The sequence below is a fragment of the Grampus griseus genome, assembly GCF_964374135.1.
Source record: "Grampus griseus genome assembly, chromosome: 14".
NCBI classification, from domain to species: domain Eukaryota; kingdom Metazoa; phylum Chordata; class Mammalia; order Artiodactyla; family Delphinidae; genus Grampus; species Grampus griseus.
Genome location: NC_139008.1, coordinates 13,830,946 through 13,854,426, shown reverse-complemented (window position 1 = coordinate 13,854,426; position 23,481 = coordinate 13,830,946). Strand labels below are relative to the sequence as shown.

At 46.5% G+C, this 23,481-nt stretch overlaps 1 protein-coding gene across 1 annotated transcript in view; it reads left to right on the top strand.

The window, feature by feature from the left end:
- Positions 1 to 23,481, top strand: part of CALN1 (calneuron 1) — a gene marked incomplete at both ends in the record, with an annotated part of 433,025 nt that overhangs the window by 115,440 nt on the left and 294,104 nt on the right. The window lies entirely within an intron of this gene.

Genomic DNA, 23,481 nt, shown 5'->3' with positions numbered 1-23,481 from the left:
TTTAGATTCCACATATAAGTGATATCATATGGTATTTGTCTTTCTCTTTCTGATAAGCTCATTTTTTGAGGGGAGGAATCAGTGGATAGGGAAAAAGAAAACTGAGTGCCTTTGGATAGAATTTTGTAGTTAAATTGGAGGAGGGAGTGGCAGAGAGAGTGGGATGGAGCTGGAGGGGAGAGGAAAGATTTGGAATGAGGACTGCTGGAAATTGTGGAGAAGAGTCTGAGTTCAAGGAGGGATCTTCACAGGACCAGCAAGGCTCATTGAAGGTTTATTTACTGTCGAAGATTCTGTGGATGTGTTGATGGCTACTGGGGGGAAGGTGTACACTCTGGGCTGGGTCTGCCTTTACCAGGAATTAAGCGTGCAACCTTGATCAGGCTCTTGACTTCTAGACCTGACAGAGGAGGTGGATGTGCTTGGCTGGCCTCTCTGTAGGGTTAGGGTGATGGTTTCATGGGATGTGTGCTGGTTTGTGTCTGGTGCTTTGTACAGGAAGATGGTACCTCCGTGGCTCGCAGCTGGTGTCGCGAGGCTGGCGAGTCCATTGGAGTTTCAGCTGCAGTGACACTGAGCCAGGCAGCGGTGGTCTGAGTCCGTCCCCACTCAGGAGAGGCACTGGGCAGAATGATGAACCTGCATGTCCCTGTCTAATCAGGTCACTTGGAACCATAGGATTCCTAGTTGCTTTTTGGCACAAGCCATGTGGTTTCCCAATATTTCTTTAATGAAGGAATCTGTGATCTACCGCTGCTTATGTGCTTGTTCATTATTTTACCTAGCTTTCCTTTCATCTTCTTGATTAAAAAAAATTAAAATTTTTACCTTTCTCTTGTATCTTGGAACACCCTAAAACTTAAAACAATCTTTTGAAAATGCCTTTCACAGCAACAAAAATGTAATCTATGATAGTCTACTCTGATTCTCAAAATGTGATTGAGATTATATGTTTGAAAAAAAAATTTCAGATTGTAATTTACCCAGTCTTGTGGTAGGTTGAATAACATCCCCCCGAATATGCCCGTGTCCTTCTTCCTGGTTCCTGTGAATATGTTACTTTACATGGCAGACGGTACATTGCAGATGTGCTTACACTAATGATCTTGGATTATCCGGGTGGGAACAATGTAATCATAAGGGTTCTTATAAGAGGGAGGCAGGAGGGTCAGAGTCAGAAAGGATGTGAGGATGGAAGCAGAGAGAGAGAAAGACTGGAAGATGCTGTGCTGTTGGCTTTGAAGATGGAGGAAGGGGCCACAAACCGAAGAATGCAGGCAGTCGCTAGAAGCTGGAAAATGCAAAGAGACAGATTACCCCCTAGAGCCTCTAGAAGGAATGCAGCCCTCCTCACACCTTGACTTTAGGAATTCTGACCTCCAGCACGAGAATAAATGTGTGGTTATTTGTTACAGCAACAATGAGAAGCTAATACAGACGTCTACTGGCGGACTAAGCTGCCACACCTGTAAAAGGGTCATGATAGGCATGATTTGTCTTTTAGAAAAACATGTTCTGGGCTTCCCTGGTGGCACAGTGGTTAAGAACCTGCCTGCCAATGCAGGGGACCCAGGTTCAAGCCCTGGTCCGGGTGGCTTCTCTTGTTATGGAGCGCGCGCTCTAGGTGTGTTTGCTCAGTAGTTGTGGCTGGCGGATTCTACAGAGCAGGCTCAGTAGTTGTGGCGCACAGGCTTAGTTGCTCTGCGGCATGTGGGATCCTCCCTTTGTCAATCGATAGTACAGGAAAACTACATCTTTCAGTCTCCAAGCTGCTTATAAACATGTTTCCTCTGTCTAGGCCGCTCTTTCTGCCCATCCTTTATCTTCTGGGATCCTCGCAGACCTATTTCTCTTTCAATTGCCACCTCTTCTATAAAACCTCCAAAACCTGCCCCCAACTAGATGGAATTCATTCTCTGTGCTGTAACTTGACTTATACCTGACTTATATCACAATAACAAATTTTGTGATTGGTTTTTTTTTTGGTATGTCTTAGTTTCTCTAGAATACTTTACTAGACTGTAACCTGGAGGGTAGGAACACACTTATTTTTGAATCTCTCGTAGAGTTTGCAGCAGAGCCTTGCACGTGGTAAGGACTTAATACATGTTTGTGGACTCATTGAATCTCTTTAAATTGAAATAATCTGAAACCAGTTCCCAGAATTTCAATATAATCAGACTTGAGAGATCTTTACCCTACCGTGTTATTAGAATCCAGTGGAGATTTACTGAGTATCCCTGCCAGGCGCTGGGAATGCAGTGATGAAAAGTCAAGGTCTCTATGACTAAAATCAGAGATTTCTTCAAAAAGGAACTTTAGGCTCTCTTTCAGTATTCTAAAAAGGTTCAGCCCACCTCTTGTGTCTTCTATGTCAGTAGTCCTGAGCAAGGAGATTTAACCTTTAGAATGTCCTGGTTCCACTCAGTAAGACAGAATTCAAGACTGCAGTAGCTCCTGAGAAGGTCATGTACAGTACACGGAGACAGGACAGTGGTCACTCATAGTGATCTTGGGTCAGTAAACAAAGGCTAGAGAGAAGGATTAAAAGTATGTTGTATGTTCTAGAAATATTCCATTTCCATTGGGAATGTCTATGGATTTCAAATGTCCTTGCGAACCTTGGTATCATTTTACTGGCAATAATTGAGAGCCAGTTAGGTTTTTTTTTTTTTAATTTCAAATGTATTTATGCAATACTTCTAGAAGTCTCTGAATGTATAATCATTTAATTTCTCTGAAACGTTTACGAACAAGTGAAACCTGACATTTTCATATCCACCACTAGGGTGAATTTTATTTTCTCAGCACTGTGTAAAAAATTATGAATTTGGGGCTTCCCTGGTGGCGCAGTGGTTGGGGGTCCGCCTGCCGATGCAGGGGACACGGGTTCGTGCCCCGGTCCGGGAGGATCCCACATGCCGTGGAGCAGCTGGGCCCGTGAGCCATGGCCGCTGAACCTGTGCATCCGGAGCCTGTGCTCCGCAATGGGAGAGGCCACAGCAGTTGAGAGGCCTGCATACTGCAAAAAAAAAAAAAAAAAATTACGAATTTACTCCTCTTACTCCCGAAGGTTAAAAATACATTTAAGATTTTAAACCCAAACATAGAATTACCTATGATCCAGCCTTTGCCTTCTGGGTATACATCCAAAAGAACTGAAAGCAGGGACTTGAACATATATTTGTACAGCTATGTTCGTGATAGCATTATTCACAGTGGCCGAAAGGTGGGAACAACCCAAATGTCTGTCAGCAGATGAATGGATAAACAAAACGTGTATATCCACACAATGGAATATTATTCACCCTTAAAAAGGAAGGAAATCCTGACACACGCTACAACATGGATGAACCTTGAGGACATTAGGCTAAGTGAAATAAACCAGACACAGAAGGACAGGTACTGTGTGATTCTACTTCTACGCTATACCTAGAGTAGTTAAATTCATCTAGACGGAAAGAAGAGGGGTGTTTGCCACGGGCTGGGGCTGGGGGAAGGGGGAGGCAATGTGTGCTGGATGTGGAGTTTCATCTTTGTAAGATGAGAAGGTTGAAGAGGTGGATGTGCTGATGGTTGCACGACAATGTGAATGTACTTAACGCCACTGAATTATGTGCTTAAAAATAGTTTTAACAAAAAGATTTTAACTCCATAACCTTTCATCATAGTGGCCTGTACTTTTCGGATAGCATATGGTGCCTTTGTTTGTAAACAGCGGTATGGCTGAGCTAAAGTCTCTGTCATTTTAAACATGAAGGTGTGTTGTGTCAGATTTGAACCTTCCTTGTGCGAGGTTAAAACAAAATGGTGCCCTTACCTTCTTTTTTTTTAAAAAATAAATTTATTTATTTTAGGCTGCGTCGGGTCTTCGTTGCTGCGTGCGGGCTTTCTCTAGTTGTGGTGAGCAGGGGCTACTCTTCGTTGCGGTGCATGGGCTTCCCATTGTGTGGCTTCTCTTGTTGTGGTGCATGGGCTCTAGGCATGCGGGCTTCAGTAGTTGTGATGCACGGTCTCAGTAGTTGTGACTTGCGGGCTCTAGAGCACAGGCTCAGGAGTTGTGGCGCACGGGCTCAGTAGTTGTGGCTCGTGGGCTCTAGAGCACAGGCTCAGAAGTTGTGGTGTGCGGCCTTAGCTGCTCCGCGGCATGTGGGATCTTCCTGGACAAGGGCTCGAACCCGTGTCCCCTGCATTGGCAGGCGGATTCTTAACCACTGCGCCACCACTGCTCCTCTTACCTTCTTGACTTTTTAATATTATCAGAAACAGAAGAAAACAAAAACACCAAAAATCTGCAATGGAGACGTCTAAGAAAGGCTGCTACTGCTTCGCCTAGCCTCCTACGTGACACAGATTTGGTGCCCAGTAAATGCCTGTTGAGTGGGTGGGTGATTACGATACATTATGCAAGGCTGACCATAAAGTAAAGTGAGTGACTCTCAAGCAGACCTACTTGAACCAAAATATTCAAATTCAACAGATGTTAACTATGAATCTGCTGTGTGTTAGAGAGTGTAGTTCATGCTATGTCTGAGTTGAAGGCATTAAAAAATAGTTTAACTCTGTTCCTATCCTTTGAGAGAGGCCACCGTGGGCACTGATGGCAAAACATGATAACAGATTTTAAAGCGTGGTCCATGGGACCGTAGAAGTGTGTATGTACAAGGCCAGAGGAAGGAGAACAAATTCATTCAGAGGGGCTGGTGGGGAGCATTCAGGGAAGGTTTCCTTGAGGGTCCGATGACTGAGCTGGTTTTAAGGGACCAGGTGTTTGTCCAGTGCAAACGGGCAAGGGAAAAGGCATCCCAGGCACAGGGAACAGCAGTGGCAAAGACTTGGAAGCATGATGCCCTCTGATGTGCACGGGACACTCTGAAACATAATTCAGTCCAGTGGGAATGAAGGACCCTGCAAATCAGTCATTCTTTCTCCAAGAAAGCAGCCCTTGTTCCCAAAGGACTAGACCTTTTTTTTGTTTTAAAACAGGAGAAAAACATACAAGTTTACTTATCTTTTTAAAAATTTTTATTAGAGTACAGTTGATTCACAATGTTATGTTACTTTCTGCTGAATAGCAAAGTGAATCAGTTATACATATACACATATCCCCCAGTTTGTAGATTCTTGTCCCATATAGGTCATGACAGAGTATTGAGTAGAGCTCCCTGTGCTATGCAGTAGGTCCTTATTAGTTATCTATTTTATATCCAGTGGTGTGTATATGTCAATCCCAGTCTCCCATTTGTCCCTCACGCATTGCCCGTGGTAACCATAAGATTGTTTTCTACATCTGTAACTCTATTTCTGTTTTGTAAATAAGCTCATTTGTACCATTTTTTTAGATCTACATATACATGACATCATATGATATTTGTCCTTCTCTGTCTGACTTCCTTCACTCAGTATGACAATCGCTAGGTCCATCCATGTTGCTGCAAATGGCATGATTTCGTTCTTTTTTATGGCTGAGTAATACTCCATTGTATATATGTACAACATCTTCTTTATCCATTCCTCTGTTGATGGATATTTAGGTTGCTTCCATGTCCTGGCTGTTGTAAATAGTGCAGCTACAAACATTGGGGTGCATATATCTTTTTGAATGATGTTTTTCTCTGGGTATATGCCCATCTCTTTTTTGGAAGCGGACTACAAGCCCCTGAGACATGCTCAAGAATATACTCACCGGTGATGACTCTCTCTCTTTTTTGAGATTTTAGTTTCAGCATCGGCTGATGGCTGTTTCCAGTCAAATCATGGGGACCAGTTGACCGACCGAGCTGGCAATACTGCTTGCGTGATGGCACTGGAACCAGGTTGATTTGTCTTCCTTGGACACTGGCTTTAAAGGACATTCAGAAGAAGGTTCTCTGAGTGTTTTGAGCAATGGTAGCTGCAGGAGATCCTGTCAGGCTCCCCCAGGTGACCCCCAAGCTCACTAGAGAGTGTTAAAGACATCACATATCATGAAAGTTAGAACTTTAGGGGAGAGCGATGAGCTGGTTGTAGGAGAGCGTCATTCGTATTTGAACCTGAAACTTGATGTCAGTGCTGCAGTGAGACTCGGGCAGAGCTCAGACTTGGACTAGAAACCACCGAGTCGTGTCACCCTTGGCTTGTCCCTAGCTCTCCTGGCTGTGATTGTCCGAAGCGAGCCTGCTTTCAGTAGGGAGGCGCTTTGATGCTCGTTCTGCTGGTTTTCATAAAGGGGATGGTGCTGCTCTAAGCTGGATCTGCCGTCTGTTCCGAACCTCACTGGCGCTGAGGACCCATTTAGTGCCAACTGGCAGGGGCTGGGCATGCTGAATCATTTGACAAGCCACACTTTTGGTTCTTCTGTAGAATTACATTGGCCTGCTGAGCCAGCTGACCTACAAGCCCACTGACCTTAGGTATTTAGAAAATGAACATCTCAGAAACATGATACTCAGAGTTTAGAAAGATTTTGCTATTTTCATATAAAATACAGTAGTGTGCTAAATTTTTCTTGTATGTTGATACGACTACCGTGCAGGATTATTTCATGCAGGATACAACAGAAGTGAAAATGTTATCCCTGCACTTGGAGGAGGAGTTGAGATGGCAGAACACCATAGAACATTCGAATTGGCAACACCAAGAAGTGCTTTACCTGACGGAAGAGGAACTGAAGGCACACACTGGTGTAGATGCGCCCGTGATTAACTGTCAGTGGAGGTTTGGGGGTTTGAGGCCCCTCCCTCTTGCTTCTTAGCCTTGTCTACTTCAGCGAGGGGCGTTTGACCATGGTGGGTTTCTGTCTCGTTATAATCTTGTTTTTTTCGACTATACCCCTTATTCCATGAATCCCTCTTAAATAGTTACCAGCAGCCCAGGCCCCTTCCTCCTAGCAAATGAGTTTTCTGAGTAAAGGCTCTACTTAAAATCAAAAAGGCCAAGAAAGAAAGTTAAATTATCGAGACTCCATTTCAATGTGCCCTTAGAACCAGCGTAAATTACCCCTGAGCACAATTTCAATGCTTCCCAGGGTCAAACCACACAGCCTCCAAACAGCCAGCCCTCCCCTGGAGCTTGCTGTAGCCACCTGTCTTTCACAGGCCTTCCTGCTTTGGGGGGTCATTTCCCTCACAAGCTTCTGGAAGCCACCTCTGCTCTTGGAGGGCTTCAAGATGCTAGATTATGCGCAGGCATTATCCGGGCAAAAGTCTCTTCCTTTACGCATTTGTGGCCAACAGCGCCCGGCAGAGAGGGCCGTGGCATTGCAGGCAGTTGCATTTTCCGTGGTAACACTTCTTGGGCACTCTTTGTGGAACGGTTCCATTCCCCTGCTGTCTGCAGTCTCATCTTTCTTACAGATTTCCACACGAGTGGCCAAAGAAACTCCGGTTTGTGGAGGGTCGAGAGAAGGATCCCTTTTCTTTTTGAGAGGAGGATCTCTTTCCTTTCTGCCTCTGTGTTAGGCATTTTGGTGGAACTCCATCAGCCGAGGGCCTGACGGCTCTTGAGTGACGTCACGCCGCCCACAGATCAGCCCCAAGCACCTGAAAAAGCCCAGCTGCCTACAGCTTGTTCTTCGGGCCTTCTTCTTGTAGATGCTCGGGCCTGGCCTGGTGGAGAGTTGAGGACATGAGGCAGAGATTTGACTGACAAATTTAATCACAACATAAGACAACTGTGCGAGCGCTATCACGGCGGAGTCGAGGGTCACGGGGAACTGGAGAGCTTTCTCCTCCTTTTAGAAATGTGCCAGGTCCCCTGAGTGGAGTCCTGAGCCCTTTTACAGGACAGTGCATGAGGCCTGCTTTAACATCGTTCTCTGCTCCCCAGCACGGCGTGTGGGACTCTTTCTGCTGGGCCTGTGAAGGGTTTCATTGGCAAGCCTGTCTGTTCTGGTGTTAAATAATTTTTACACCGTGGAGATATTTCTTTAGGAGTTGCCTCCCAAATGGATTTCTATAAAGCAGATTCTTTTAAAAATGCCCTAGGGGAGCTCAGTATTTAAAGACATTCTATAAGGCAGGGTCACCTCAATTTGTCTGTTTTATGTTTTTATCTATTGTTTCTTTTTTTAAAATTGTGTTTCTTCACAGCGTTTTTTTTTAACATAACTTTTATTCTTAACTATTTTTTTAACATCATTATTATTATTACTATATATATATATATATATATATTTTGGCTGCGTTGGGTCTTCGTTGCTGTGCGCAGGCTTTCTCTAGTTGTGGCGAGTGGGGGCTACTCTTTGTTGTGGTGCTTGGGCTTCTTATTGTCATGGCTTCTCTTGTTGTGGACTATGGGTTCTAGGCACACGGACTTCAATAGTTGTGGCACGCAGGCTCAATAGTTGTGTCTCATGGGCTCTAGAGCGCAGGCCCAGTAGTTGTGGCACACGGGCTTAGTTGCTCTGCGGCATGTGGGATCTCTCCAGACCAGGGATCGAACCCGTGTCACCTGCGTTGGCAGGTGGATTCTTAACCACTGCACCACGAGGGAAGTCCCTAAAGCAAGTTTTAACCAATATGTTGGGAAACCCTGACTATTGCTTCTCCTCCATTCCTTTCCACCCATCACTGGGTCCTCCTTGACCACCTTCTGAGATCCAGGATCTGGGATGTGTGCAAACTTAAATTAGAGATGGTCTCTGTCCTCAAGAAGCTGAGAAGATTAGACAAGCTGACTTCAAATAACAATGGAAGCAACAGTTCAGGATTTGTGATGGACTGGCCTCAGGTGTGTTAGACTTTTTGGGGAGATGCCCGGCCGGGTGGAGGCCCCGAGGTAGGGTCTAATCTTGGCCGGGCCCCGAGGGATGTTTCTTTTCTCTTGTTGACATCCAAAGCCGAGCTCTCAGCTTTTCTCTGCTCTCGGTAAGGCTCTGACAACCTCTCTCTATTTGCCATAAAAGATCAAGGCTGTCCAAGGCAAGCTCTTCTCAACTTTACTTTTTTCCTTGTAAATACCGCTTTATCCCTTTTTACTCCTGTGCTCTCTCTCTTCACTTACGTCTCTTGAAAGGAAAAGTCTCTTTGTTTACACCACCTCTGTCTCTCCCCTCAAACCCTTATTAACTCTTCATCCCTCGCCCCAACCCTAATCTAGCATCCAACGCTTGCTCTCCCCCGAGAATGTGAGTGTGTTCAGGAGCCCTTGACAGAAGAAATGTTTTTTTTCCACTCGGCTCCCTGACCTAGTTACCATTTAATCCCTCTCCTTCTCTCCATCTCGCTTCTTAAGAATATGTCTCTTCTTCCTTCACTCTGCTGCCATCCCTCTCGTTGCAATCTGATTCCTGCCATTACCACGGTGTTGAATTAGACCCGGGAAGGTCACAGGTGACCTCAAAACCCTCTCCTCCTCCGGCTTATACTTTGCCATCTGGTTTGCTGCTTCTCCTTCTTCCAACACCGAAATGTGCCCATTATTCAAGCTGTCTCCTCGGGGGCTCTGCCCTGCTGTGCTGGTACTTGCTTCCAAGACCTCAGTCACTTTTGGCTTTCACCTCTGCACTTTTGTCCCCCAATACTATCCTCAGTCCCAGCTGCACTCCTGGGCATTTTTTTTTTTTTTTTTTTTTTTTTGCGGTACGCGGGCCTCCCACCGCTGCGGCCTCTCCCGCCGTGGAGCACAGGCTCCGGACGCCCAGGCCCAGCAGCCATGACTCAGGGGCCCAGCCGCTCCGCGGCATGTGGGATCCTCCCGGACCGGGGCACGAACCCGCGTCCCCCACATCGGCAGGCGGACTCCCAACCACTGCGCCACCAGGGAAGCTCCACTCCTAGGCTTTTGGCCCACGTTTTAAACTCCCTGCTTGATGCCTCCACTGGGTTTATCTGTGTTTGCACCTCCTCTTGGTACCTCTGCCCCTCCTGCGGCAGCTAGCTCTCCTAACCCCGTGGATGGCATCCCTGTGCTCCCGTGAGCCAGCCTTGTTGACCTCTTTGAGTCCCTTCTGGCCCTGGCATTGAGGAAGTTACCAGATCAAGTGTGGTTTATCCACCCACTCTCCCCACTGTGCACTCCACCCACCGCCACCCCAGCTGCCCTGCTCCTCGCCAGTTCACTGTCCTCTTCCACAAGAACAGCATCCTCGCCTGGCCACCGTGCTCCCTCTGTCCTCCTGCTCTACTGCATCTTTCATGCTGCCAGAACTTAATCTCACAAAACAAAACTCCAGTTTATCACTCTTCCCCTTACATCTACTCTCACCCTGGAAGTCAAGGCTGTCTGCAACGTGGTCCCTGTATTAGTTTCCTACGGCTGCTGTAACCCAGTACCACAAGCTTAGCGGCTTAAAATAATACAAAGTTATTATCGTAAAATTCAGGAAATCAGAAGTTCGAAATGGGTCTTACTGGGCTAAATTCAAGGTGTCGATAGGACTGTGTTCCTTCTGGAGATGCCGGGAGAGAATCTGCTTCCCTGCCTTTTCCAGCTCCTAGCGGCTGCCCACATTCCTTGGCACCTGGCCCCCTTCCTACACCTTTAAAACCATCAGTGTAACATCTTCCAATCTCGCTTCTGACTCTCCTACCTCCCTTTTCTATCTTTTAAGAACCCTTGTGATTACATTGTGCCCACTGAGATAATCCAGGATAATATCCCCATCTCAGGATCCCTAATTTAATCGCATCTGCAAAAGGCTCTTTGCCCTGTAAGATAATGCATTCACAGTGTCTGGGGATTGGGACATGCATGTCTTTTGGGGAGTCATTTTTCTGTTTATGATAGCACCCAAGCTTTCTTCCATGTTACTTTTTTCCTTTTTCACAGTTATATCTTTTGTGCTGGACAGATGACAATAAAAAAAATAATAAAAATAGCAACCAACACTCGTGGAGTGCTTGCACTGGGCTAATAAGCGCCTTCCAGGCATAATCTCATTTACACCTCACAACTATTGTATAACATGAGCTACTGTCTCAGGTTACAGATGAGGAAACTGAGGCACAGCGAGGTAATTTGCCCAAGACCACCTACTGATGTTTTTAACAAATAGCTTGATTGAGATATAATTTACATACTGTAAAATTCACCTGTTTTAGGGTTATGAATCAATCAATGACTTTTCGTAAACTTACCGAGTTGTGCATACGTCACCACAGTCCAGTTTTAGAACATATCTATCACCCCTAAAATTTCATTAGGGAAGATCTCAGTCCAGAGGGGAAGCAAGATATTTAAACTATTATATGATTCACTAAGCTCGGGAATAGTCACTGATGTGTATTTTAGGAGCACAGAGGGCAGGAACATGGCGGGAGGGAAAGCTTTCTAGCCCTTAGAAACACTACTTTGCCTCTTTGGCCAATCTAATTAAATGAGAAAACTAGCCACTGGGACCACAGACATCTCCCTGACATGAGCCCAGCCCTGATTAGGCTGTTGCATTGATGGACGTGCCCACCACCAGGACAGGCAAAGCTGCATTGATGGGCGTTGCAGGCATTCAGTATTCCAAAGCCTGTTCTGAACTGTTCCCATTTGCTGTGAAGCTGAAATCTGACATCGGAAGGCTCAGCGGAAATGAGACCAGGGGTCAGGGAGTCTACCGGCAGCCTGGCGCCCACGGTGTAACCCGGGGAAGCTGCCCCAGCATTGTGGTGCATTCCTCTCTCATCTTCATAATGGTACAGAGACTTCCTGCTGTCCGTCTTGTCTCCAGGGAAGATGCAGTTGGTGATGATGACTTTCATCCTGTCCATGTAGGCCTGGAAGACAATGGTTGGTGGAGTTTGACCTTGGATGACACATCCGAGGGGGAATCCTAATAACATAGGGGGTTGAAGTTGGGTCATATATTATAGATGCCGCCCTTCTCTACCCTTCCTTGCAATTTATTAGGAGAGGAAACTGAGGTCCCAGAGGGGAAGGGACAGGACCTACTAATGTGCGAGACTCTGTGCCAGGCGTGTCTGTGCCTCACGCCATCATGTCACCCCTGAGAGGTAGGTGGCATCATCTTCCTTTTGCAGGTGAAGGAATTGTGATTCGGAGGAGTCTGGCTTCAGGAGCAATATCCCCACTGCTGTTTCTTTTCCGGTACCCTTTTGCCTCGTGGAAAATATGTGCAATTTAAATTGCACGCCTCAGGCATGTGGGTGCTTGCCATGAGTTCAGAAGCAGCCGAGTTTGATTTTCTTGCAAAGAGCACATAGAAGTGGGGAACACACAAGATGGTGTGACATTTTCTGCCCTTTCACTGTAAATTCTACAAAATCATCAAGGTAGCACGGAGGGCTTGGCTTTAAAATAGAATACACACTGAGTTGTCTGCCTTCAGAGACTGAGCGCTGTCTGATCTTCCTTGTCGAGCTGCTGGTCTTGGGCACAGAAACCTGAAAATGACCCTTTCAACTGTCTGTCCGCTGCTTTTGAAGATCCACAAACATGGCTGAAATCCCCTGGTCACTCTTTGAAAAGGGCCCTTTGGGGAGGGTGTCATTTCCCATCCCCATTCGAGTGCCTGGGAATGGGCGCTTAGAATGAAGTCAGTTGGAGGAGGAACAGAGTGTGTGGGAGGGAGGAAGCAGGGATGCACCGGAGGACCGCTCTGCCCGAGGTTTGCCCTGCTGGCCCACTAACCCCCCTGGTGCTGGTACGGGTGATGGAACCTTCCCGAGATGAGAGGGAGGCATCAGGGTCTGTCTGATCTCATTCGGTGAGGGCCTGCTTGGAACCACAGAGGCTCCACGAACAGCCAAGTTCAGGGAAAGCACTAGATTATCCTGCTCTTTTTAAGCAGCAGAACTGGGTCTTCCTTCAGTTCACTAGGTTTTATTTCTAAGCATGTATAGCAGCAGTGGGCGAAAACAGTTGTTTCCTTTCCCCCCTATAATGTCTGTCCAAAAAATCCATCACAAAATGCGCTTATTTTCAAAACAGAAATAGGCTCTCAGACATAGAAAACACACTTATGGTTACTAAAGGGTAAAGGGAGGGGATAAATTAGGAGTTTGGGATTGACAGATACACACTAACTACTGTATGTAAAATAGATAAACAACAAGGACCTACAGTATAGCATAGGGAACTATATTTAACATCTTGTAATAAACTATAATGGAAAAGAATCTGGAAAAGAGTATATGTATACAATTATACATATATATATGTATTTAATATGTATAACTGAATCACTTTGCTGTACACCTGAAACTAAGAACGTTGTAAATCAACTATACTTCAGAAAAGAAAGAAAGCCGTCACCTTCCGTCCTACTTGTGAGCAGAGGAGCAGTTTCTCTGTGTGGGCTCATCTCTCGTTTTTGGTGTATAGGCGATGCTTCCTTTGTACTTTTCCTCCTCTGGGGCTTTGGAAGTCATTCCTCGGGATATAGTTCTCCCGGTCGTTGAACGCCGTGCCCAGCTCCAGCCTCAATTCCAGGTCGAGTTCAGCTCCTCTGGTCCCTGAGAATGGGATCATCTCTTCTACCCTCTGCCTGACGACAGCCCACCAAGTACATGGCAGCGAGGAAACCGGCCATCCTCATTCTGTTTTGCTGCCTCTGCCCCAGTGCTGATGGCTTTCCTGGGAGCCTGTAGCTCACCCTGGGCAGCGGGCAGCCTGTCCCCTTGCTCACCATGTGATGTAAAGAGAGGTCCTGAGGGGTGGGTGGGAAATCAGCACTGGCTCCTCCAAGCCAGGCATCCGTGTGGTAGAGCTGAGGTTCTTAAGTGGTGGGGGAGCCCTAGGCACCCCAGAATCACCTGGGGAGCAGATACTCATCCATGGGTCTGGTGGCATGCCCCAGATTCTGACACAGAGAGGCTCTGGGGAAGCATGGGCATGGGAATTGCCATAAAGCTCACACACAGGTACCCACCCAGCGAAAAGTCCTTCCATGATTGTTCTGTTCTGCACTTCAGTAGTGAAGCATCATTTTTCAGAAAGGCTTGCTGACATTTTTGGTGGGTAGGCACTAACATTGCCCTCCTGTGGCGGGCTGGGTTGGCGATGGGGAGGGGCGTTAGGGAGAGTTGGGGGGTGGGGTCCACATTAGCTGGGGCTCCATTTATCTTGGCCGGCATGAATGTGCCACCAGCTCTGCTTTTCAGTCTGTCTGTCTGACTTGCAGGTTGCAGAAGTGCCTGTGTTAGACTTTGGTGTTTTTGTTTGTTTCTTCTTTGGCATCTCGTGGGCAATAGAGAGCTACTGTCTCAGACGGCCAGATGCCATTTTAACCTGGAACCAGCTTTCATTGATCGAGTGCCTAGTGCGTGCCCTGCAGCCCTGCTTCAGCCATGCTTTTAGGGAGGAGGTTTAGGGTACAAATGAGAAGGTTCGGTAATAGGAGGGGACTAGACCCTTCCTGCCCGCTGAGCCTTACTGTCTAGTGGAGGAGATGCAGGACCACTGAGAAGGTGTGAAGGTGTGAGAGCTCACGTCCAAGGAGGCCAGAGGGAGATTTGCCCTTGAGTTCTCAGCCTCGCTTATATATGAAGGAAGCGTGAATATTGCCATCTTATTTCAGTACTTGGTAATAATGAATCCCTCCAACGGAACCATTCTATCTTTTTTTCTTAAATCAGACAATAGGAACTCTATTACCCAAAGTGTCTCCTGTTCTGCTGAGGCTATCAGGAGCCTCAGTGCTAAACTCAGTACCTGACTGTAATAATTAATCACTCCCTGGTGTCTGGTGGCAACTGGTTTTCTGCCCCTTTTATCTCTTTCCCCCTCCTTCCATTCTTTTTTTTTTTTTTTTTGCAGTACGCGGGCCTCTCACTGTTGTGGCTTCTCCCGCTGTGGAGCACAGGCTCCGGACGTGCAGGCTCAGCGGCTATGGCTCACGGGCGTAGCCGCTCCGCGGCATGTGGGATCTTCCCGGACCGGGGCACGAACCCGTGTCCCCTGCATCGGCAGGCGGACCCCCCAACCACTGCGCCACCAGGGAAGCCCCATTCTTATTTTTAATTGTTCTCCTTTTTTCTGGGTTTAGTTTCATAGGGAAATCAAATCTTTTTAGCCGTTGGGAAGAACGCGGGGGTAGAAATCCCAACTAAATAAGACTGGCCAGTTCAGTATCCTGCATCCTTGTGTCCCTTCCTCAATTCATTCCCCCCGTGGATGCTTTGCTCCAGGTTAAGAATGGCTGTGTGGCTGCCACTACAGAGGGATTTTTTATGTTCTGTGCTCATGGTCAGATCTTCAAGTGACTAACAGTAATTAAGAAGTAGAGGGACTTCTCTGGTGGCACAGTGGATAAGACTCCATGCTCCCAATGCAGGGGGCCCGGGTTCGATCCCTGGTCAGGGATCTAGATCCCACATGCATGCCACAACTAAGAGTTTGCATGCCACAACTAAGAAGCCTGCGAGCCGCAACTAAGACCCAGCGCAACCAAATAAATAAATAAATATTTAAAAAGAAACAAGTAGAATGGCTGAGAGCTCACTTATGCAATGCATATCCAATAAAAGTGCACGTCGGCAGACTCAGAGTCAGGGTCGGGAACTCCAGGGGGGGATGTTTTCCTGTTTCAGTTGTGTGCTGCCTGTGGCATCTGCAATTCCCTGCATCCAGCTGCTCTTGGAACAGCAAAATCTGCATTTCTTTTCTCCACCATGACTTTTCGGTCTAGAACAGATGAGGTGAATTTAGCCAAAGTACCACTGAATGGATCTCGAGGCACTCTCCCCTTACAGAGGAGACTCTAATGGGGGGCACGATGCCTGTTATGGACTGAAGGTTGTGTCCACCCAGAATTCATATGTTGCAGCCCTAACCCTTCAAGGTGATGGTATTAGGAGGTGAGGCCTTCGGGAGATGATTAGGTTCAGATGAGGTCATGAGGATGGGGTCCCCATGATGGGATTAGTGCCCTGAAAAGAAGAAATACCAAAACTTCCTCTCTCCACCATGTGAGGACACAGTGAGAAGGTGGCCGTCTGCAAGCCAGGTCTATCACCTTGATCTTAGACTTTCATGCTCCAGAACTGTGAGAAGTAAATGTCTTTTTTAAGCCATCCAGTCTGTGGTATTTTGTTAAAGCAGCCTGAACAGGCTAAGGTGGTACCCTGTTGTTACCATTTGTCAGGTCACATCTGCTAATGTCCCTAAGAAGGACTCAATGACCACATTGCACCTATGCTTCCCAGTGTCACTTCGAGTGGCCTTTAGTTCTTTGAAGGACAATTAATGATTATTTAGATCTTGTGTACTAAAGCAAAACGATGGGGCTTCCCTGGTGGCGCAGTGGTTGAGAGTCCGCCTGCCGATGCAGGGAACATGGGTTTGTGCCCCGGTCTGGGAAGATCCCACATGCCGCAGAGCGGCTGGGCCCGTGAGCCGTGGCTGCTGAGCCTGCGCATCCGGAGCCTGTGCTCCGCAACGGGAGAGGCCACAACAGTGAGAGGCCCGCGTACCACAAAAAAAAAAAAAATGATGTTTATTTTTTGGAAACTTCTTCATCGAACATGCTGTTCTCTGCGTGGCGAGGGTAGAGATCCCCCAACACCCCGGTCCCCCACCCCACAGAACAGAAAAACAAGCAATCACAACCGACCACTTCACCATTGCTTCAGGACACGGGACCTGACGATGCTTGTGACATCGCCCCTTCTTCCCCCAGACCTTCGTGGATGACAGCCTCTCACTTTTATGTGGCTTTCTGGCCAGTTCACTCACTTGGTATGACTTAGTACCTTCAGTTTTTGATTCTGTTTTTTAGTCTCCCATATTTTGCTCTTTGATATGCACTGGTTGCCACAGAAGCGGTGACGTCAGGGCCAGGCAGAGAGCCTTATTGGCATGGACAAGCGCCTTACAGGGTTGTTTTCTCAAGTAATGTTTGGGGCTGGTGTTAGTCATACTACAAGCAGCAGGATGCCCAGCCCCAGACCTGCTGCCACCCCGAGGCTCCACAGTTCTGCTACTCACCCAGGGGCTCTGCTCCCCCACCCTAGGAAGCTGGCTATGCCACGCTCGCCCTCCTGGAACGCTCGTCTGTTTACCCACGTCCTACAGAGGGTGCCGCCTTAGAGGGAGCCTGGAGGTGGGACAGGCCTGCAGCTTCATCAGCGGGGAAGCAAACCCTCCAAAAAAACATTTCCTGCCACCTCTCTGAGTCCTCACTGGTGTTCTCACTATTTCCTGTAACATCTTGTCACATTCACACATTGCTTTAAAAATGCTGAAAATGTGCCTTTTCTGGAGAAAGAGCTCAGGTGGTGGGGTTGGGGGCGAGGAACCATACAGCTACACTGTCCCCTGCTTTATCCGGGCATCCAAGAGGCACCTGGCCCGACTTTTATGCCCAGTACCCACCAGGAAGAGGATATCCCCAGCCCCAGTTTATGTCAGACCTCAGGAGAGAGAAGACAGGTGAGGGGGAAAGAAAGGGACAAGAAGGTTAGAGCCGCTCACCCCAACCTTCCCTTCTCTGGGCCGACGCTTCTCTACCTCCCAAGGGTCAAGGCACCGTCCACGTGAGATGTGCTCTCTGACAGGCAGAATAATGACTCCTCCAAAGATGCCCACATCCTAATCTCTAGCACCTGTGTGTATTATACATGGCACAGGGGAATTAAGATTGCAGATAGAATTAAGGTTGCTAGGGAACTGACCCCCAAGATAGGGAGACCATTCTGGATTATCCAGTGGGCCCAACATAATCAAAGGGTCCTTAGAAATGAAAGGAGGAGGCAGGAAAATCAGGATCAATGTGATACAGAGGAGAAAGACTCAACCAGCAGTGACTGGTTTTGAAGATAGGGGAGGGCCCCATGGGATGTGGGCTGCCCTTGGCAGTTTGAATAGTCAAGAAACAGACTCTCCCCTAGAGACTCCAGAAGGAACTCAGCCCTGCCAACTCCTTGATTTTAGCTCAGTGAGACCCACGCCAGACTTCTGATCGCCTGAACTCTAAGATAGTAATTTTTTCCTGTGGTTTTAAGTTGCAAAGTGTGTAGCAATTTGTTACAGCAGCCATAGCACACTGATACGTACCTCTAGGCCCCCTCCAAAGGTCTGGCCCTTCCACTAAAAGACTCCAGCCCCTTAGACTGTGTCCCCCATGAACTGTATCTCTTTGGGGTTCATGACCTCCAGGGCAACTGTCCCTCACAATTCGGGGACAGACCACCTTCACAAAGATATCAGCGAGGAGACGTGGCCATGCCATCTTCCCGAGCTCCTGTACCCCCTTCCCTGCCTTGTTCCCCCATCCCTTCTCTCTTGCTTCCCTAGGATTATGTCCCCCAATAAAATGTTAGCGCTTAAGTTTTTTTTTTAAATAGCTTGACTGAAGTATAATTTATATACCATAAAATTCACAGCATTGTCCAGCCATCACCCAAATCTAATTTTAAAACGTTTCCATCACCCCCCCCCAAATGTCCCCGGGGCCATTTCCTGTCATCCCTGTTCCCCTCCAAGCCCCGGGCAACCACTAATCTGCTATCTGCTTCTCTAGATTTGCCTTTTCTGCCCCATAAGCTTTTGCCTCGGGCTCTGTTGTTTCAGGAACCCAGGTTAAAACCCAAAGCAAATGATCCAGAAAATTCCTTCCTCTGGAAGGATTGCCACTTGGCCTCCTCTGACTCTGAGGCAGGAGTAACCATCCTAGGCAACTTGCTCAGCATGGAGAGAGAGGACGTGTGAACAGATTTTAGTTACTTTTCATTAGAACATGAGATGCATTAACGATGATGGTAACGAGGCAGGATAGAACGTGTCTCAGTGCTTGAATGGTTTCTGCCGAAACAGCCCAGTTTTCCTGAGAGTGATTTTCATTCTGGTCAGAAATTCCTCATCTGATCACATGCTCTGAGAAATAAGTGTCTGGCAGCAGGGAGGGCCCTGAGGTTCTGACACGGGGAGCTTTTTCTGGTGATCCCACTGAGTCTCTTTTCTATTCTTTTTTTCTTATAGAATACTTTTTAAAAAAATTTTTTTATTTTATATTGGAGTATAGTTGATTAACAATGTTGTGTTCGTTTCAGGTATACACCAAAGTGATTCAGTTATACATATACATGTATCTCTTCTTTTTTCAAATTCTTTTCCCCTTTACGTTATTACAGAATATTAAGCAGAGTTCCCTGTGCTATACACTAAGTCCTTGCTGGTTATCTATTTTAAATATAGTAGTGTGTATTTGGGGGGCTCCCCAATCAAAAGTTCCCCTCAATGAAAGGTGTTTTGCACTGTCGCTATTTACCGGGTGAAGTGCTACCCTCTTTAGAAATATTAAGCCAGGGCTTCGACATCTTAAGCCCAATGCATCATTGAAGATGAGGAGGGTGTTTTGGAAGAGCTGTAGTCAAGGGGTGGGGTGGAGGGGGCTGGGGAAGGGACTGGGGGGCGGGGCGCTCCTCCATCAGAGCCCTTAGTTTCCCATGTCACTTTCCTATCAGGCAGATTGAGCCCCTCTATGGTGTAAAAAACAAAAAAAAAAGGTTCTGAAGTATTAAACAATCCAATGTCTGGGAGCCAGAACAAAGGTTATTTGTCAACCATCTATTATGAGGCAGGTCTTAAATGATATATAAAACAATTTATTGTGCCTTTAGTGTGGGCTCGAGTGTGCGCCAAGCCAAGTGCGTGTTATCCTCGTGTACTTTAATCCTCTTAACAACACCATCACGTTTCCATTTAGAGATGTGGAAACTGGCCCAGCTCATGGGTGGCAGGATATAAACTCAAACCCAGGCCCGATGCCATTGCAGGATGTATATCATCGTTGATGGCAACGTAGATGCATAAGGCAGTGTTCAGGGGCTCACATTTTAGAAACATGGAACGGAAATAGGAACAAGCACATCCAGTGAAGTTGTTTGATAATAGCTAGAATTCACTGAACATTTGCGATGTACCAGGCACTTGCTTTAGGTGTGTTCGCAAATTTAATTCCCGAAAGGACCCACTGAGTTGTTTTTATCATTATCGTCATTTTACTGATGGACACACTGAGGTTCAGGGGGGTTAAGTCAGCCTGCCCAAAGTCAGGAGACAAGAGACATGCTATTCCACACGACCTTCGTAGGTGATGAAACAGGCAAAATGGAACTTCATGGATGAGCTGGTCAGCTCTGCTGTGGGGAATCAGGAGGAGGTGTTTTAGTCCAGCCACCAAAGATTGGCAGGTGTTTGTTTACCAGGCAAACAGGGAAGGGAGCAGGAAGGCAGGGCTCTGCCTAAAAAGGCAGGAGGAGCAGCTTCAGCCAAAGCAAGGGTGTGTGGAACAGCATATTGATTTGGGGAACCGTACAAGGCTCCCCTTGTTGGAAGCAAGGGTCCCCTTGTCTGGAGCATGGATGGGGCAGGAAAAGAGGTGCAAACACTGAGGTCCGAGATATTGGGAAAGGGGCAGATCAGGGACAGCCTGGAGGGCCGGGCTGCAGGGATCCTGAGTTAATTTCATTGGCAGTGGAGAGCCTTTGGAATGATTTAGTTAGAGGTGTAACAATCAAATTTTCATTTTAGAATGATTACCCTGACAGCACAAAATATCTTAACACAAAATAATTTGTTCTTCACATACAGCCAGACTCCCGGGCATAGAATACACATAAGAGGAGTCTTATAGGGTGGGGACAGGAAAAAAAGGAATTACCAGTATGCACAGAGGGCCTTCTCAGGTGGGGGAGGGGAGCCAGACGGGGCAGGGGGAGGGGTGGGTATTAGCAAACCGTTGTCCTTCTCAGTAGGACAAAGGGGAATCCTGTGGAGAGGGGGGCTGGAAGGTGGACGAGGATGGGAAGGGCAAGCATCTTCAGAAATGAGAGCTTCAGGTGGACGCTGCTGGATGCTGGAACACCCTCTTTGGACTTTGTGTTTAATTTTTATTGTTTGGAATTTGTTACTGAAGTATTCTATATGTATAGAAAATATGTAAAGCGTAGTGTACAGCTCAGAGAATTTTCACAAAGTGGGGTAAGCAGCACTTATTTCAGGAAACAGAACATGAGCCTGGAAAACATGAAGCTTACCGACAGAATCCAGACATAAAAGGCCACATGTTGTATGATTCCATTTATACGAAATGTCCAGAATAGATACATCTGTAGAGATAGAAGGTAGATTGGTGGTTACTTAGGATTGCAGATGGGGGTGATAGCTAAAGGGTATGGGGTTTCTTTTTGAGGTGATGAAAATGTTCTAAAGTTGACTGTGATGATGACTGGATACACACATACCTGTGAATATACTAAAAAAACCCACTGATATGTAGAACAAAAGAAAGAGGAAAGGAAGGAGGGAAGGCTGGAATGGTAGGTAGATGACCAGGATTTCAGAGTCCAGGTGGCGATGCTTCCCATCTCCTCAGCGTTCCCGGAGGGTAGCCACGGCCCTCGTTTCTAATTTATTTTATTCTTTATTTATTTATTTTTGGCTGCGTTGGGTCTTCGTTGCTGCGGGTGGGCTTTCTCTAGTTGCGGCGAGCGGGGGCTAACTCTTCGTTTCGGTGCGCGGGCTTCTCATTGCAGTGGCTTCTCTTGTTGCAGAGCATGGACTGTAGGTGCGCGGGCTTCAGTAATTGTGGCTCGCGGGCTCTAGAGCACAGGCTCCATAGTTGTGGCACACGGGTTTAGTTGCTCTGCAGCATGTGGGATCTTCCCGGACCAGCGCTCGAACCCGTGTCCCCTGCATTGGCAGGCGGATTCTTAACCACTGCGCCACCAGGGAAGTCCCTGTGCCTGACTTCTTTAGCTCAACATTTTGTCTGTGAGATTCACCCATACTGCACATGCACTTAGCTTTTTTATGAATAGCTTTTTCCCATTACAAATTAATACACATACATGCAAAAAAAGTCCCTGGAAATTACAGAAAAGCAAAAAGAAGGAATAAATGTCTCCAAAGATTTCACCACCCAGGTAGAACCACTGTTAATATATTGGTGATTTTTTCAAGTATTTTGACTCTGCGTATTAGCTTTTACACAATTGCCAGTAAGAGGTATCACTCCATAGTTTTAAAAATATTTTCCCTGAAACTGCCATCTTCCATGGACATGCTTCAGTGGTTTGTGTAAGTGTTGTATTCACATTTAGTATTTTAAATATATTCCAGTCTGTTTAGAGCTGTAACAAAAATAACACACAATCAAATGCATTATAAACCAAATTTGTTAGAAACTACTAGTGTGAAAATTTGTGTAGCTTGGGTAATTTGTGATGGTATAAGCTTGAGAATAACTTTTCTCTTAGACACCCTTTTTTTTTTTTTTTTTTTGCGGTACGCGGGCCTCTCACTGTTGTGGCCTCTCCCATTGCGGAGCACAGCCTCCGGACGCGCAGGCTCAGCGGCCATGGCTCACGGGCCCAGCCGCTCCGTGGCATGTGGGATCTTCCCGGACCGGGGCACGAACCCGTGTCCCCTGCGTAGGCAGGTGGACTCTCAACCACTGCGCCACCAGGGAAGCCCAGAGTCTTTTTATTTTTTTTGATGTTTTGCTTTTTGTATCTTATCATACATATTGATATAGAGATGATATAGGAACTGTTTCAAAAACTTTCCAACAGATGATGATATAAAGAGGGGTTAGGACTTCACTGGCAGTCCAGTGGTTAAGACTCTGTGCTTCCAATGCAGGGGGCGCGGGTTTGATCTCTGTTTGGGGAACTAAGATCCCACATGCCGCAAGGCACAGCCAAAAAGAAAAAAAAAAAATTTAAGAGGTGTTAGTAACAGATAATGCCTGCATTTGGGTAGATGATTAGTCTTTATTTCTTATAAAATAAATATAGGGACCTCAGTCATTCAACATGATACCCAGCTTCCAAGTGGCCAGATGAGAAAAATATCATCAAGGAGTAAGTCTATTCTCAGTGAAGGCTGAATAAGCAGGAATAACAACCCTCAATATGGGACATATAAACAGATCTGCAACATGAATGGAGGTAAACATATCCTACATGAGGTAAAGAAAGGGCAATTTAAAAAAAAGATTTTTCTTCGAAAACAAATTTTAGTCAGCATCTGTTTTAGTCGTAAGGAAACTTAAGAAACCATAGACTCTAAGAGACAAAATATAAGAAAGTTAAGCTTAGATGATAAGGCAACAGACTAAGATGAAACGAATTTGGCAAACTTTCGAAGAGAATACAAGGAAGCAAGTCATTTGGAGGCAAAGCTGTACGTAGTGTTAGAAGCAGCGAGGAGCAGAATTAATATTACAGTGAATCTATTTGGTGATAAGGAAGATGGGTTTCAGAAAAGCCCTAGAAAGTAGAAGACAAGGACAAGAAACTATAAGTTATCCAAGAGGTTATGAACACAGAGGACAGACAGTGAAGATCCAACATATGGATAATTTATACTTCCGAAGAAGAATCCAAAACAAATAGAATGACAGCTGTTGTGTTTCAAATATAACAGCGACAACAAAAGTCCCACAGGGCATTCTTTTTGGTGGGGGGGTGGGAATGTGACAGAATTATTCTGAAGTTCATCTGGAGAATAAATTGCTGAGAAGAGCCAATTAAGTCCTTTAAAAAACGAAAACAAGGGCTTCCCTGGTGGCGCAGTGTTTGAGAGTCCGCCTGCCGATGCAGGGGA